Consider the following 15,972-nt stretch of genomic DNA (forward strand, 5'->3'; position numbering starts at 1 on the left):
AAAGGGTTTGTTCATCAGATGGTGTTCACTTTGACATCTGGAAAAGGACAAAGAATATGTCCTGTCATGTTTTCTGCCCCTCATACCAGGATTGTCCCAAACTTTGTGTGGTAAGTTGCATAAGGGCATATGAGCATAGAATGCTTGAATTTAGACATGATGGGGAGAATCAACTTTTAATATCTTATGTAAGGCTGCACAATAAGCTACTATTGCCAGGTGGGTTAGGCCAGTAATGAGTGAGGCAGGAATCGACTTGTCGATTTTTGGTGCTCTTTCAGCAAGAGGTGCAATGGCCAGTAAGGTATTCTGGGCTGGTGGGACACTCTCTGAGACCCTCAAGGCAGCAGATCGATTGAATGCCAGCACCTTTGCACATTTGTATTTAAGACCAGTAAAGCATGGAAGTATAATGATAGCCTCCGGTCTTGGAATGAAATGACGATTCTCCAATTTACATGCAAGGAGAATCTTAATTTCATTAGAGACAACGGAGGCTATTATTATCCCACCCACCTCACGTTAGATTCTGTTATGGAAGAGGTGAGAAAATGTAATGATATCACAGCATTTGGTTTAAAAAAAGAAAGAAGAATAAGTAATATAGATTGTATGCCATGTACTTAGGAATAAATGTTCAATGTTGTGCACATTCTGTTTTTAGAATAGTTCATTCATAGGAAATAATTCTTAATTGGATCAAACCACGGGGTTTGTTGGAATCCTTCCTAGAGGTGACTTGTTTTCAAATGTTTCATGCTACTTCGAGTTCAAGTTCTTTCTTCGTGCCGCAGCCTAAAAGAGGAAGATGGTTGTTGCAATGGACATATATGCCGTACCATTATTCCAGAATGGGACTTTTTACTTTAAGATGTATGTTTGTTCTCTAAAGGGCTGCATGTTGGGGTAACAATAAAGGTTTATGCCTAATGACAGCCTTCGTTGTCTTTAATGAAATCAAGATTATCTTTGCATATTCATTGGGGAATCGTCATTCTTAATAAGTCTGCTCTCAGTGTGTGCTTTAGCATGCAGCCATGGCATGCAGTTACGAATCCCACGAGTGTGTTTCATCACGCCACCATGGCTTGCGGACACAGTCAAAGTTTGGTTCATCGTGCCACTGCTGCGTACAGTTATATTCACCAATCGGGAGCTTCATCGTGGCCTGAGGGCTCTTGTATATAGTGCGAGTGATAAAAGTACCTATTAAGGAATTTGGAAATGCACGACGAACGAGCCTTTCAGATTACCCCAAGAAAGATCCACCTGTGACCTCTTCTATCATGTCCACTGTGTTGTGTGGGTGCAACTGAGGTGGCATGGTGAGCAAAAGAACGATGGGTTGGAGCGCTACCCCGAGCTATTGCCAGTCGTTCGACCTAGTGCAAGCAGCTTCCTATCACCTTTTGTGTGTTTCATGCAAAGTTATAACCTGTATAGGGAAGTGTGGGAGTCCTCTCATTTGCATAAAGTGCCATGACTGGTTTGGATATAGTTGAGTGCTTCCTGCAATGGCACTGAGCAAACAGTGATGGAATGGAATGCTACCAAGAACAACTGTCATTGGTCAAGATTTCAATCCATCAATGTAGGTTTGTCTCTTGGAGATGACATCCTTTCAGACTCCTTCTTTAGGCCGCGTGACAAATTAAAGTTCACTAGTTAGAGGAAGGCTTTGCGACATCAGACCCCAGAGGGCTGCGCAGGGACTCAACTGAAGATCCTCCACGGGATGCTCAGAAAGAGATCATTTGTGTTGCTGTCTCCTCACTCCCCTGTGTTTAATTAAAGGCAAATGAACTTCATCATTTTACTTCTAAATTACACAACCTCTTGGGGCTCCCAGCTCTCTTAGTACTTCTTTCCCAGAGGCCTCTTGACTTACTTTCCATTATTCGAATTGTAAACATGTTTCTCATTATAATGTAAAGAAATCATTTTGCGATGCCGTCTGGGAATGATGGGCGTGGAGACATTTCTGAAGTGAGCTTTGTTTTTAATCAGCAGAATAAGAGTTCATCCAAGGTCACTTTTAGATATCTGATGTGTATCTATAGAGGAGAGGCCTGTTACACCTCACCTGTATATACTTACCCTGGTCATATTGTGGTAGTCAACATCTGCACTGCATGCTGGGGCAGCTAGATGTTAAAGGTCTACATTGCATAAACACTGGGGATGGTGTGTGTTGGACTTGGCCCTTTTCACTGATTTTTTTTTGCTTTTCGCTCCCCTAATTCTGGAAGTCCCCCCTTGTAATGTAGTTGTATAGGCCCTGTGAGGTTAAAATGCCCTGGGTAATGTCAAAATCAATGCTAGGTGCAGGTGCCCTCTTCCCTCAACATGGCTGCCATAGGCCCCTGCTACTGCAGCGTGGTCTTGTTAAGGCGCATTCTAGTTGCCAGGAGCTGGCAGGGACCTCATACATTGTTGCCATTCCAGCCTGCCTTGCCTGCCCACAGTTAGAGTAGGGAAGCTCCTGGCACCTTCTAGAATAGGGGCGGAGCCTAGTTTTGCCGCCTTAGAGGGTGGTCACCTGACCTGGGCCTATAAAAGGAAAGGGAGGGAAACTTTCCAGTCAGTTGAGGCATCACTGACCTGGGGGACCCACGCAGGAGATTTAGGCGGTAGGGCCTAGTCAGGGACTTATGCCACTGGGAGTGACAGGGCTTAGGTGCTGCCTTCCAAGTTGAGTGAGGTACCCACTGATCTGGCCCGGCGGGAGGGGAACCCAGGGACCATCTATAGTGACCTGCTGAGGAATCCTGTCAGCAGCCCTTAACTCAACCCCCCTTCAAGAAACTGCTATCCACAAGGGCGCCAAAACCGTCAAGCGCCAAGAAGAAGAAATCTAACTGCGCCAACCAGGACCACTGGGGATCCACCAGGTATTGGGCTGTGCTCCTTCTGCCCCTTTGTCATGACCTGGGTCCCTGCGCAATCCTGCCACTGTCGTGTGGCCTGTCCAGCTTTATCTGAACTGCTAACCTGACTGACACTGAGCCAAACTACACTGCTCCTCAGCGCTCCCTTGCTGTGGCTTGTGCAGCGCTGTATCCTGTTGAACTGCCCCTGAGAAGCGCCATAACCCCCAAGTGCCAAGAGCGCCTCCCGAGCAGTCTAGCGCTGTGTTGGGACCCCAGAGCGCTGCCCCCACTCACCGCCGCAGCCCCAGTCATCCGTGCAGCTGAGGTTGCATCGTGAAGCGCTGGGTTTCGCCCCAGGCGGCCCCCGGTGTCAGGAGGGTGCCGCCGGAATTCGAGGTGGGCCGCGTTGGGCCCTGAAGCCTGCTCCTCGGTGTGCCTTGTGAGGGCTCAACGCCTTTGGCGCCCCCGTAGACCCCTCTGAGGCCCGAGCTCTGTGCCCAATCATCGCCGCGGACCCGGCGTCCAAATTCCCCAGAGGCGCTGGCCGGGAGGGTGCCTGAGGGCCTAGCTCACTGCCGTAGCCCGGCGCCCAGTGTGAAGAGATCCCGCGGCGGCCCCGGAGGTTGGGAGAGGCCACCGCGATCGTAGAACCAGGCCGTGCTAGGCCATTGAAGGTGGGACACACACCTCACATGACGGGGGACGCCAGCCGTGTCATCGGCCGCGCCCCCGTCCATCACCGCGCAGCCATTGGCTGCCGTTGCCGCGCTGTCAGGAGCGGCTCTTCTATTGGCCGCTAAGGCCAAGTCCCTCCTGTGTCGCCTTCTGATTGGTTCCCGGGCCGTGGAGGCTGTGGAAGGCCCGGGAACAGCTTGCCGGCATCGGGGAGGGCTCCGAGAGAGTCCGAGCCCCCCCACCTGCCAGTGCAGGCCCCAGAAGATCACTGGAACAACGTCTGGGCTGAAGGGAGGCCAAGAGGAAAGCGCCGGAGTAGCGCGGGCCTCCCCTGACTGGCCCACAATACCCCGGAGGGCACTTAAGAGAGCATGGGCCCTCCCCCAGCACCTCGGAAACCTCCGCAAGGGCCCGTAGGGGCCAAAGATTAAGGTAACTCCCCGTGGGAGGCCAAGAGGAAGAGCGGGGCCCCTCGAAGAGCCAAGTGGGAGCCCCGAGGCCGCCCCTCCCTGGGAGAAACGATAGTTGGGCCTTGTTGGCCCCCTAATGGAGAAGTGTGGCTCACTGGTTAGAGGAGGCAGACCTGGAAGCAGAGGTCAGCCCGGACCAGGGTTCAATTACCGGCTCGGCAGGGTCTTGAGTCCTAAAATGTGCGTGGACTCGACAATTCTCGCTCCGGTCCCTAATCGATTCATGGGTTCACACTCTGCGACTCTGGGCAATAGATTGCTTAATCTCCACAATGGCCCCTCGCGGCGGGATGCCTGGCTTTCACCTTGCGGATACCCTGCCGGGGTATCTCACATAATAATAATAAATAAATCCACATTTGTAAAGCGCACAATCACCCGCAAGGGTCTCTAGGCGCTGGGGGCCGTTGGGAAGATTAAGCAAGCTATTGCCCAGAGTCACATGGTGCTGGGCTAACCTGCCACCGGCGCCGGGGATCGAACCGTGATCCCCAGATTCCAGCGTCAGTCGCCCTGGCCGCGGGTTCCCTAAGCAAGCGCTTAGAAACCAGTGGTGATTTGCGCTATACAAATCCATGTACATTTACATTTACATTTACATTAATCCCCCTGGTAGTACCTAACATGCTGGACTGGGCCATGGCTCAATAAGACACCTCGGGGCCCGAATTTGTTAAGGTTAATCCCGTGTTGGGGAGACTGTCTGCTCAAACCTGCCCTAGGAAGGACTTTGAGGAGTGCGGATAATGTACCACTGCCTCATGGGTCCATAGGCACAAGGTTCATATCGGTTGAGGAAAGGTTTATTCCTGCTCAGGTGATACTGAAATGTTGTATTCCTACGTCAAGAACTGCTGAGCAAGGAAATGGTTATTTGTGCCTGCTGAAGTGTTTATTGATGCAAAATGAAAGCCTCCAGGTAACTCTGGGACGGCTCCTTAAATGGAAATGGTTATTTCTACCCAAGGGGATGTTGCCTGATCCCTAAAGAGTTTTGCTTGCCTAATGTTATGTTCACCCTTGCTGGGTGCCTGATTAAGGAGATGTTAACCCTGGTATTAGGCTGTGTTAGAGGTCCCAAGGGTTCCAGGGTATAGGCCTCAATTCATGAAAAAGTTAATCTCTGATTAGGGGCTGGTATGAAATGCTATACCTTCAATGTAATGGTTACTCCTGTTTAGTGCTCCCTTTCCTAAAAGCCTACAGTTACCTACTTACATGTTTACTGCTGTGTCCAGAAATGTCCTTTCTTCCCTGACAGGGTGGTGGCGATATGCTGAGTTGATTAAGGAATTACACCCTGTACTCCTGCAGGGAAATGATTATTGAAATGCGCTGCATTGATGCTGAAATGGTCATGTTTACCTAATGAGGTGTTCCCTCTGATTGAGGACATGTTTTACCTTCGATGACCTGTTTTACTCCTGATACAGGGAAAGAGTTATTCCAACCTAATGCTGCGCCTAAGGAAAGGTTTTACATTTAATGAAATGTTTTATCCTCATTTAATGCACTGCTTATTCCAGCGGAAGGAAATGTTTTACTCTTGCAAAGGAGTTTAATGAAATATTCACCCTGGCTTGGTGAAAAGTTAACTGATTTGCCTACTGACCAGGTTACTTACCTGAAGACCTGTGGACTCTTGCTACAGGATATGCTCATCCTTGCCTGATGAGCTGGTTGTCCATGCTAAATATTTCAGGAAATGTTCTATTCTGGTTTAAGCCATGCTGATTTCTAATGCCATGAAATGTTTGTTGTGAAGTAATGGAATGCTAATTCTCTAATGAAATGTTATTGCAACCTGTTAAATTGGATATTGAACTGCCCCCTTTACTCCCCTCTGATGAAATGCTTTGATGACTAATTGATACTGTAATTTTCCACTCCTGAACCTTGATTTTAGATAAAAGTTTATCGTTTTAATCAAAACTCACTGGAGTGGCGTCAGTCATTGCGTGTGCATTTATTGTCTCAGTGGTTGTGTGTGCTGTGTAGTCACTTAACACCTAAGCTTTCGGGTGCCTACCTACTCGTGCCAGGCTACCTCCGGGGAACTGGTGACCCCAGTTCCTACATTGTGCTTGACATTTTAACAAATAAAGTGCCTTTTCACCTGTGTTTCAGCAGTTAGATTACCTGACAGAAGGTCTCCTGCTGGACCCTGTTATATTTTGAATGCATCATGAGTCACATTAGGTATCCCAAGGGCCACCGTCCAGCGGCGCGCATACATGAACGTACAGTGAATGTGCCACATGCTTGCCAGGCCGGTTCACCTACTGGTAACAGTCACCGTATCTGCCTCCTCAGGAGTGTTTCCGTCTGGCTGTGTTCATGCACCCACTGTCCAGATGCATGGTATTCTCACATAGTTTTAGCACACGATAGAGCCCGGGCGGGTGTACGCACTGCTTGCTTTTAACATGCTGGCTCTGTCCACATCTTCAACTCTGTTATTGCTGTGTGAGTTATTACCACCTGTTTCACAGTAACAATAATGTTGGAAACTCACGTTTATTTTCAAAATTTTATATAGCGCGAACAAGATCCTTACAGATATCAGAGCGCTTTACATAAATATGGACTATAAAGACAAAAGAGTACTTAACAAGGCATTTTGTGCAGATAGAGAACAGTGCAGGTAACAAAATGTGCGTGGGTGGTCAGTCCAGACAATGTAATACAAGGGAGAGATAAAGAGTCACAAGATTTCTTCAGTTTATATTCATGTGAATTTAGCCAAGAGGATCGATTTGACTTCTTTTTTGAAGGATGCCGTAGATGAGATAAGTCTGGTTTCTGGAGGGAGGGCATTCCAGATCCTGGGTGCCATCCCTGAGAAGGAGCGTTTATATGTTTTTTTCTTGTGGAATCTTTGTGGTTTCAAAAGGAGAGTTTCTGCGCTTCTTGTTTCTCTTGAGCGATGTAACTGGGCGAATTGTGGTGTAAGGCCTTATGTGTAATGTAAATGTAAATGTAAATGTGGGATACTTGTAAAGCGCACTGTTACTCTACCCGAGTGTCCTGGCGCTGTAGACCGCTGGGGAACCCGTCCTGGTTTTCCCTGTGAGATGGTCCCTTTCTGGGTATCTCCAGGGTGAAACCAGGCATCCCCGGCGTCTGTGGGGGGCCGTTGTAGAGATGAGGCAAGCTTAATGCCCAGAGTTACCGAGTGTGTTCCCTGGTTAGAGTAGGCACCGATGCGAGAATTATCGAGTCCGTTGACCCTGGTCCAAGACCCTGCCGCATCGGGAATTGAACCCTGGTCCCGGGCCGTTCTCTGTTTACAGGTCTGCCGCCTCTAACCAGTGAGCCACACCTCTCCACCTCTAACCAGTGAGCCACACCTCTCTAATGCACGCGATTTTCAGGTGTATTCTGGCTTCGTATGGTAGCCAATTCAGGGATTTTAAGTCAGGAGAGATGTGTGAGCGTTTTTTTCATCCAGTGATGAGTCTCGCTGCAGCATTAATAGAGGCTCTTAGGGGTGTGGTTGTCGATAAGGGGAGGCCACAGAGGGCGACACTTCCATAATCAACCCGAGGGATAACTAGGGCTTGGACTGCAGTCCTAAAGTCGTTGGCTGGGAGGAAGGGTTTCAGCTTCCTCAAGGTATTGATTTGGAAATTAGCTCCCTTCGTTGCATTGCTGATATGATGTTGCATATTGAGATTGCAGTCGAGGGTTATACCTAAAGATTTTGCTGAATCCACGATGATAGGTTGAACGTTAAATGCAGTTAGATGTTTAAGCCAATCCTGAGCGATGGGGACTTTGGAGGGAGGTGCTATTAGGAGGAATTCTGTTTTTAGAGCATTAAGTTTGAGATGGTTCTCGGCCAGCCATGTCTGTGTGTTCTTAAGCATTGAGTTGAGTAGTTTGATGTCTTCAGGGGATTGTATTTTAAGGTAGAGTTGGGTATCATCTGAATACATGTGAAATTGCACATTAGATGCTTGAAGCAGTGCGGTGAGTGGTTCCATGACCGGATTGAACAGAGTTGGGGATAGGGAGGATCCTTGTGGGACACCTAGTGTTACTGGAACGGGTGTGGACATAGTGTTGTTAATCTTGAATTTCTGAGTCCGGTTATGAAGAAAGGAGGTAAACCACTTGAGTACTGTCCCAGAAAGACCCATTCTGATATTCAACAGCTCGAGTAAGTTTTCGTGTTTGACCGTGCCGAAAGCTGATGAGAGGTCGAGTAGAATGAGGAGGCAAGTACCATTCTGATCAAGAATTTGAAGCGCGTCATCAATTATGTGTGTCATAGCTGATTCTGTGCTGTGACCTGCTCGGAAGCCTGATTGGTGTGAATTGAGGAGGTTAAAGTGCTCAATGTGTTTTGTCAGTTGGAGGTGAACACATTTCTCTAACAATTTGACTAAGGTAGGGATATTGGAGATAGGGCGATAGTTATTTGGGTCAGTAGGGTCAGCTGTGGGTTTCTTTAGTATGGGCGATACTTGACCCACTTTGAGGGAGTCCGGGATGCATCCTTGTTGAAGTGAACTGTTAATGATTTTGGTCCAGAGTGGGAGAAGCCATGGGATAAAGTCCTTCACAGCGTTTGCAGGTAGAGGGTCCGAGAGGTGATTGGAGGGCTTCAGAGTACTGAGGATCTTGCCTATAGATTCTTCCATGTAAGTATCAAAGGACGACCATGTAGCATTGTTTTTTAGTTCAATGGGTGTTTTGATGGGGGGGCTGGAGTATAGGCTTAGATCAGTGAGGAGATCATTCTTGATGTTATCTGTTTTTAGGTTAAAGAAGGTAGAGAATTCTTCACAGGACGGTAGAGTACTAGTTGTGTTATGTAGTCGTTGAGGTTCTTCCTTGGATTGAGTTTTGATTAGCTCGAATAGTTTTTTTGGCCAGTTTTTTGCTTGGTCTAGTTGATGGCTAAAGAAATCAGCTTTCGAGACTTTTTCTAAAGTAAGCGTTTCTCTTTTTCTTTAGTGTTTTGAGGTTCATAGCCGAAGAGGCAGATCTCCAATTGCGTTCCGCTAGTCTCATAGCTCGTCTATCTTCGATAAGCAGACCGTCATACGATGGTTTTGAGTTTTTAGAGGAGACTCTCTTTAACTGAAGGGGGGCAACTTCGTTGACTATCGTGGTCATTGACTTGAGGTAGTGGTCGGTGAGAACCTGAACATCAGAGGTGCCGGTAGTGCGAAGGAGAAGATTGTAACTGGGAGAAGGTGAAGAGTTGGGATTGAGTTTCTTCAGGTCTCTTTTCCGGGCCTTGGGTTTGGTGGATTGAACCGGGCTGAGTTTCACATTTTCATTGAAGAAGAATGTGATAATGTGGTGGTCGGACCAGTCACAGGGTTGGATTGAGTCGAGTTGGGTGGCGTCACCGTTGGAGATTATTAGGTCCAGGATAGAGCCTTTGTCATGAGTGGGGCTGTTGCAGATTTTGGTGAGGTCTAGGGCGCTGAGGAAGTTTTTGAGACTATTGACCACCGAGTCGTTTTGATCATTCCAATGAAGGTTGAAATCACCAAGGAATATTTGTGTGTTTTGTCAACCAGAGTTTGTTGCGACCATGTCCATGAGGTGTTCCGTGAAGGCGAGGTTGTCTCCTGGTGGGTGGTAGATAATATGCAGAGAGCATACTGAATTACCCTCACTGTTGATGTTGAGGCAGATGTGTTCACAGGAGGAGAATATAGGGGAGATGGCTCTAGTTACTGAGAGGTTGCTCCGGTGAATACATGCGATTCCACCTCCTGTCTTGCCAGTCCTGTCTAGTCTGATGATGTGATAGTTAGGGGGTACTAGAATGTCAATGAGTGGGGAGGAAGATTCTGTTAACCAGGTTTCGGTGGTCTTATGACCAAACTCATAATTGCATCCTTAGTATCTATTGGGTTCCTAGAGTTTATGGTTATGTGACGCCTTTTGATACTTTGAATAACACAGTCACATTCTACCCTGCTGCATACTGTTACCTGAGGTTTTGCTTTCCTTCAAAATGCTGAAACGCCTGCAGCATGTCCATGGCCCACTCATCATAGTAGATGGTCACATTCCTGGAGATCTCCAGACCTTGGAGCAATCACCTCCTGATGACTGTCAAGAGATAAACTCCACTGAGATCCCACTTCAAGGCACACATAGATATATACATACTGTTGGGTCTCTCACGTCTCTCCAAGCTCTGCTCCTTTTTAGGTCTCACCTACAGAAAGCTTTAGTCATTTGCTGTCAAAGAGATCTATTCCATCTAATATAGATTAGATGGGGCTTTGTGTCCACTCATTGCCAGTGATTGTCTCTTTCAGTTCCCTGCTCCTCATTTGAATGAATGAATGAAAATAAATTTATATAGCGCTACTAAGCCCAATGGGCATCAAGGCGCCTAACCAAATGAAAACCAGCTATTACGAATATACTCTCACTGTGGGTAGGCCTTGATAAAGCACCAGGTTTTTAGCGCTTTTTTAAAAAGGGGCAGAGAAGGTTGAGTCTTGTCTCCGGGGGAAGGGAATTCCACAGTCTAGGGGCCACAATGGAAAATGCTCTACTTCCCCAGCGTACCCTTCTGGCACGGGGGACCACCAACAGATTCATCTCCGATGATCTGAGGGATCTGCTAGGCATGTAGCGAGTCAGAAGGGAACCTAGGGGGTCCAATGGCCCATCTGCGAGAGCTCTGTATGCTAAACATAAGATCTTAAAAGAGATCCTCAGATGTATAGGGAGCCAATGCAGGCTCCTTCTGGCCGTTTTTGCGGAGGATGCATTAGGAAGCGCCATAACAAATCGAGCAGCCGCATTCTGTACGACCTGAAGGCGTTGGATGAGTCCCTTGTTGGAGTCTGCATAAAGTGCGTTGCAGTAGTCCAACCTGGAACCCACCAATGCAACCACCGTCTGCTTGTGTGCTAAAGGAGAGAGATAGTGAAGGATTCTCTTAAGGATTTTAATGACCCCCCAACAGGTGGCCACTGTTCGATTGACCTGTAGAGTCATGGACAGTGAAGTGTCAAAAATTACGCCGAGATTTCTAGCTGGCTGGGAAGAAGATGGACAAGTTCCCAGAGCTGACGGCCACCACTCACTAGACCAAGCATCCTGGTCCTTGCCAAAGACCAGAATCTCAGTTTTATCGCCATTCAACTTTAGGGAGTTCTGAATCAGGGAAACATCACTTACAACGAAACTTTTACAATGCACTACCATTACAACGCGGTCATTACAACGCAAACCATTACAACGCATTGCGCTGGGGGGCGCTCTAGGATAGGGAATAGCTTAATTTACTATCCAATAACCTTCCCTAGTGTCCACGGGGACTGGAGTTGGAATAGTAAATTAAACTATTCACTATCCAGCACCCAAAAGCACTATGCGTTGTAATGGTATGCGATGTAAAAACCGCGTTGTAAAGGCAGGCGTTGTAATAGCCTGCGTTGTAACGTCATACATCCCAGAATCATCCAGTCAGAGACTGTCTGCATGCAGATCCTAAAGTTGGTGGCGGAGGTGGAAGCAGAGTGGGCCAGCGACACCATGATTTGGGTGTCATCGGCGTATGACACAACCTCCATCCCCTGCGATTTTACTAACCTCGCAAGGGGGGCCACATAAATGTTAAATAGGGTCGGACTCAAGGCCGACCCTTGTGGCACCCCATACTGCAAGGATTTAGCAGGGGAGAGGAATTCTCCGTACTGTGGGCCTTTCTGAATCCATGCTGGGAGCTATCAAGAAACCCAGACGAATCCAGAAAGGTAGAAAGATGTAGACTCAGGTGAGATTCAAGCATTTTTGCGGGAGCGGGTAACAGTGAAATAGGTCTAAAATTCTTCAACTGTTCCGGGTCCAGCGTGGGCTTCTTAAGAAGAGGTTTCACTGTCGCCCTTTTCCAAGCTGAAGGAAAGATGCCTTGAGTTATGGCTCCGTTCATCACTTCCAGGAGAGGCGGAAGAAGTGTAGCCCTACATTCCTTCAGGGTCTTCAGAGGGCAAGGGTCGAGAGGCGATGACGAATTGGTCCGATCCAGCAAGAGCTCGAGCCCTTCAAGGGTAAGTGGCGTGAAATGAGTAAGGCTCTTGGGGGGGTCTTTTGGCCGAGATTCTAGATTGACCAGAGTTTGGAGAGAGAGATCCCCTAAGGTGTTCCTCTGAGTTTCCAAAGCAAGATATATATCTTCAATTTTCTTATGGAAGAACTCCGAGATATTGTCGCATAGCTCCTGCGAGCCCACAACTGGATCAGGCACCTGAAGGGAACAGAGGGAGTCCACAATCTTGAAGAGCTCCCTAGAAGAGGTGAGGGAGGTGGTGAGATCAGAGAAAAACTCCTGTTTTTCCCTGATGACACTAGCTTTGTAGTCTCTTAACAGACGCTTATGTGCCTCCCTTTCAGTAGGATCCCAGGTCTTCCTCCATTTTCTTTCTTGTCTTCTACAGCTTTGTCTCAGAAGTCTTAGTGATTCTGTGAACCATGGGGCAGAGGGTTTCTGACGCGCCGAGTATCGATAAGATAGAGGGGCCAGTTCCTCAACAGCTTTGGTGATGGAATTGACCAGCCCATCAGCTGCCTCGTCCACATCTCTCAGAGGACAGTACTTACTCATCTCTATATAAGGAGCAAGGGCCTCATTGGTAATGTTCCTAAAACTCCTTTTCGAACCTCTGGTACTAGTGGTTAGGACAGATAGTTCTGCCGGGGCATAGGCAAGCGAAAAAGGTACGGCCATATGATCCGACCAAACTAGAGGCACCGGAGTACCCACTGAGAGTCTAGAATCATTGGTGAATATGCCGTCTAAAATGTGACCCGCCCGGTGAGTCGGACTATTCACCAGTTGGGTACACTCACAGGCTCCAAGTGAGTCCACCAGCCTAGCAGTATCTATGTCCCTCAAATTTTCCAAATGAAAATTAAAATCCCCTAGTATTGTCAGATGGGGTTTACCAAAATAAGGTTCCAGGATCCTCAAAAGGTCCCCGCTGAAAGCAGCTCTAGGACCGGGAGGTCTATACAAAAGGATTCCGGAAAAGGAAACCGGCGGGGCACATAGAATAGAAAAGTAGAGTGCCTCAAAAGGATCCGAGGCCACTGACAAGGATTTTATCTTACAGGGCAAGGAGGATTTACATAAAACGGCAAGTCCCCCCCTCTACGTTTAAATCTGTCCTGTCGTAGCAATTTAAAGCCTTCGGGAATGGCCAACAGTAGATCGTGACCCGACGACTCAGAGGCCCATGTTTCCGTCACAAACATCCATTCCGGTTGTCTGTCCGCAACAAACTCATGGAACGCGATATTGTTTTTGATGAGGGACCTGGCGTTAACCAGGAATCCCATTTTAGTTGTCGTGTCCCCAGATGATAAGGAGGCATTCATAGAGCTCCTTTTAGAAAAAGCAGGGGGAAGCAGAGCCGATTTACAGGTATGACAGAGAGAGGAGTAGATTATCCCCTCCGGAGAAAACCTGTGAGTACAGGGCAAATGAGACGGCTTGAGAGCTAATATCTCTAAAAGGGAATAATGATGGGTTACCTGTGGTAATATCCGAGAGTGTCCAGCGTCCAGCCCGTCCTCAGCGCGGACGGGCGCAGACGGGCTGAACTCAGGCGTAACTCCGGCGGAAATCCGGCATCCCCGCTGCGCGTATCCGCTGCGCGTCAGCATGACCTCCTTTTGAAGCCTTCTAGCGTCCTTCTGACGACTAGAACGCGTGATGTCCCAAATGGCACCGGCAGGCGTCCCCAGGTTTGCCCAATATGGCTGCCACGGACCGATCAGAAGCCGGGAAGAGGGCCCGCCGAACAGCGGTGGGTTTCAATCATTTAAAGTGCAGGTGGGGGGGCTGGGAATTAAAAACAGGGGGTAATGCTGCAAAGTAAAAATTAAATCAAATAACAAATCAGGAGTTTTTGAAAATGCGCTAGTGGCCGCTATTAAGTCAGGGACCACCCGCAATGCGTGGATAGTGCTCAATATCAGCTGGAAAGAGAGAGAGCCTAATTTTCCCTCCTTTTGAAGCCTTCTAGCGTCCTTCTGACAACTAGAACGCGCGATGTCCCAAATGGCACCGGCAGGCGTCCCCAGGTTCACCCAATATGGCCGCCACGGACCGATCAGAAGCCGGGAAGAGGGCCCGCCGAACAGCGGTGGGTTTCAATCATTTAAAGTGCAGGAGGGGGGGCTGGGAATTAAAAACAGGGGGTAATGCTGCAAAGTAAAAATTAAATCAAATAACAAATCAGGAGTTTTTAAAAATGCGCTAGTGGCCGCTATTAAGTCAGGGACCACCCATTTGATGGTGTTCCTCTCTAGTGTTGTTGTTTCTGGCCAAACCAAAAGGGTATACATGATTACATATAACCTTCAACGGTTGACATAGGTTACTGCAAAGCCTTGCATGCGTGACTTTTTCTCTTTCCCTCACCATCTTTCCCCCTCACTCCTTATATTAAAACATGAGGCCACTCCCAGAACCTGCTTGCCCCTCCATCCACTTGTGCTCTGAGCACCGCATGCTACTGTATCAGCGGACGGCCATCTTAAAATTGTATTTAAACCATTCCAAGATAGTGTATGCATGTGCGGTTGACATATTGATGTGGTTTGTTTTATGCTTTAAGATAAGTCAGTCCAATATATTGGCCATGTGGCCACATCGAGTGATGCTGCTTGGAACAAAAGTAAATAGTTCTAGGCGTCCGTCCTCTGTGCCACACATGCACTGTGGTCTTCTTAGAATGTTTTTCCTCAAAGCAAATGAAAAACCATTCCAAGATTGCTACTGTGAATTCACAATGGCCATCTGGGCAAAAAACCAAGACCCCGCAAAACACAAGAGTTATTGACTATGCTTATGCTTGTTGTCACTCAAACAGCTGATGAAGGGGGATTACATTAAGTGACCAACTTTAGTTATGCTCCTGTTCTGCGAAGAAACAAGGTGGAATGGATTTGAAAGTTAAACCCCTGTGAATGGGCCTCTCAAACTGTTCAACTATAATGCACAACTATGTGAGAGAGTCCAGTGTGGGGGAAGAGAGGTACAGGTTTAGGGAAACCTGCAGTCTTCCATCACAGGCTTATCCACACTCACATAGGTAAGGGCCATGTCCAGGTAACATCTAGGTCTTGAGTGGAGTGTTACTTACAATAATAAGTTGCATGAACCTATTGTCATGTAGATTAATAACCAGCAAAACCATATAAATGCCATACAAGTTTGTCAATGTTTTCACAAAGACAAGGGAACCCGAAAGGTATGCCATAGGGACCTTGGGCAGTATCAATTTACAAACAAGCATTTACAATGCAACGGTTTCGCCTTTAGAAAAGTTAGAGCTATTGGCATTGTAAATGACAAAATTTGTATTTATGTACAAAAAGTGTGAGTCCCGTTGCTCTAGGGGAAACGTAATATACAGTCCCATATCCAATGGTGATTAAGACATCCACTTTCAACAGATTGTGGAACAAAATAGATCTGAACTGACGTGCATAATGCAAAGTTTGAATTTACAGAGTACCTAAGCTGTAAGATTCATTAATACCGGCCCTCATATATGTACCCCTCTAACATTACTCAGTAATGAGAGCCCAGATTCCACTGTTGCGCAAGAGTGGAATGAAGGAGCCAGGAAGGTCCAATTACTTGAAAGTGCCTACCACCGCTCTTATAAGTATCAACAAATGCCACCTTAATGAAGCCACTGAAGACTTTACCCTTCCTTTAATTAACTCTGGTTGGGCTTCTGGGCCTAGACGCAATCTTGATAGCTTGGTATGCACAAGTGAATCGTCATTTCTATCAATCAACATTGATGATCCTTAACCACGCCCTCCATTTCACTTGCTGGTACGATGAAGCACGCAGAATCCACTAATAAATTCAGTGCAACTCTCAAACTTCAAGTAAAGTGTCAAACAAAGGAAGTGGGTGTATAAATAAATGGCAAATCACGCAGACCTTCCTC

The sequence above is a fragment of the Lissotriton helveticus genome, chromosome 9 (genome assembly GCF_964261635.1).
Source record: "Lissotriton helveticus chromosome 9, aLisHel1.1, whole genome shotgun sequence".
NCBI lineage: Eukaryota > Metazoa > Chordata > Amphibia > Caudata > Salamandridae > Lissotriton > Lissotriton helveticus.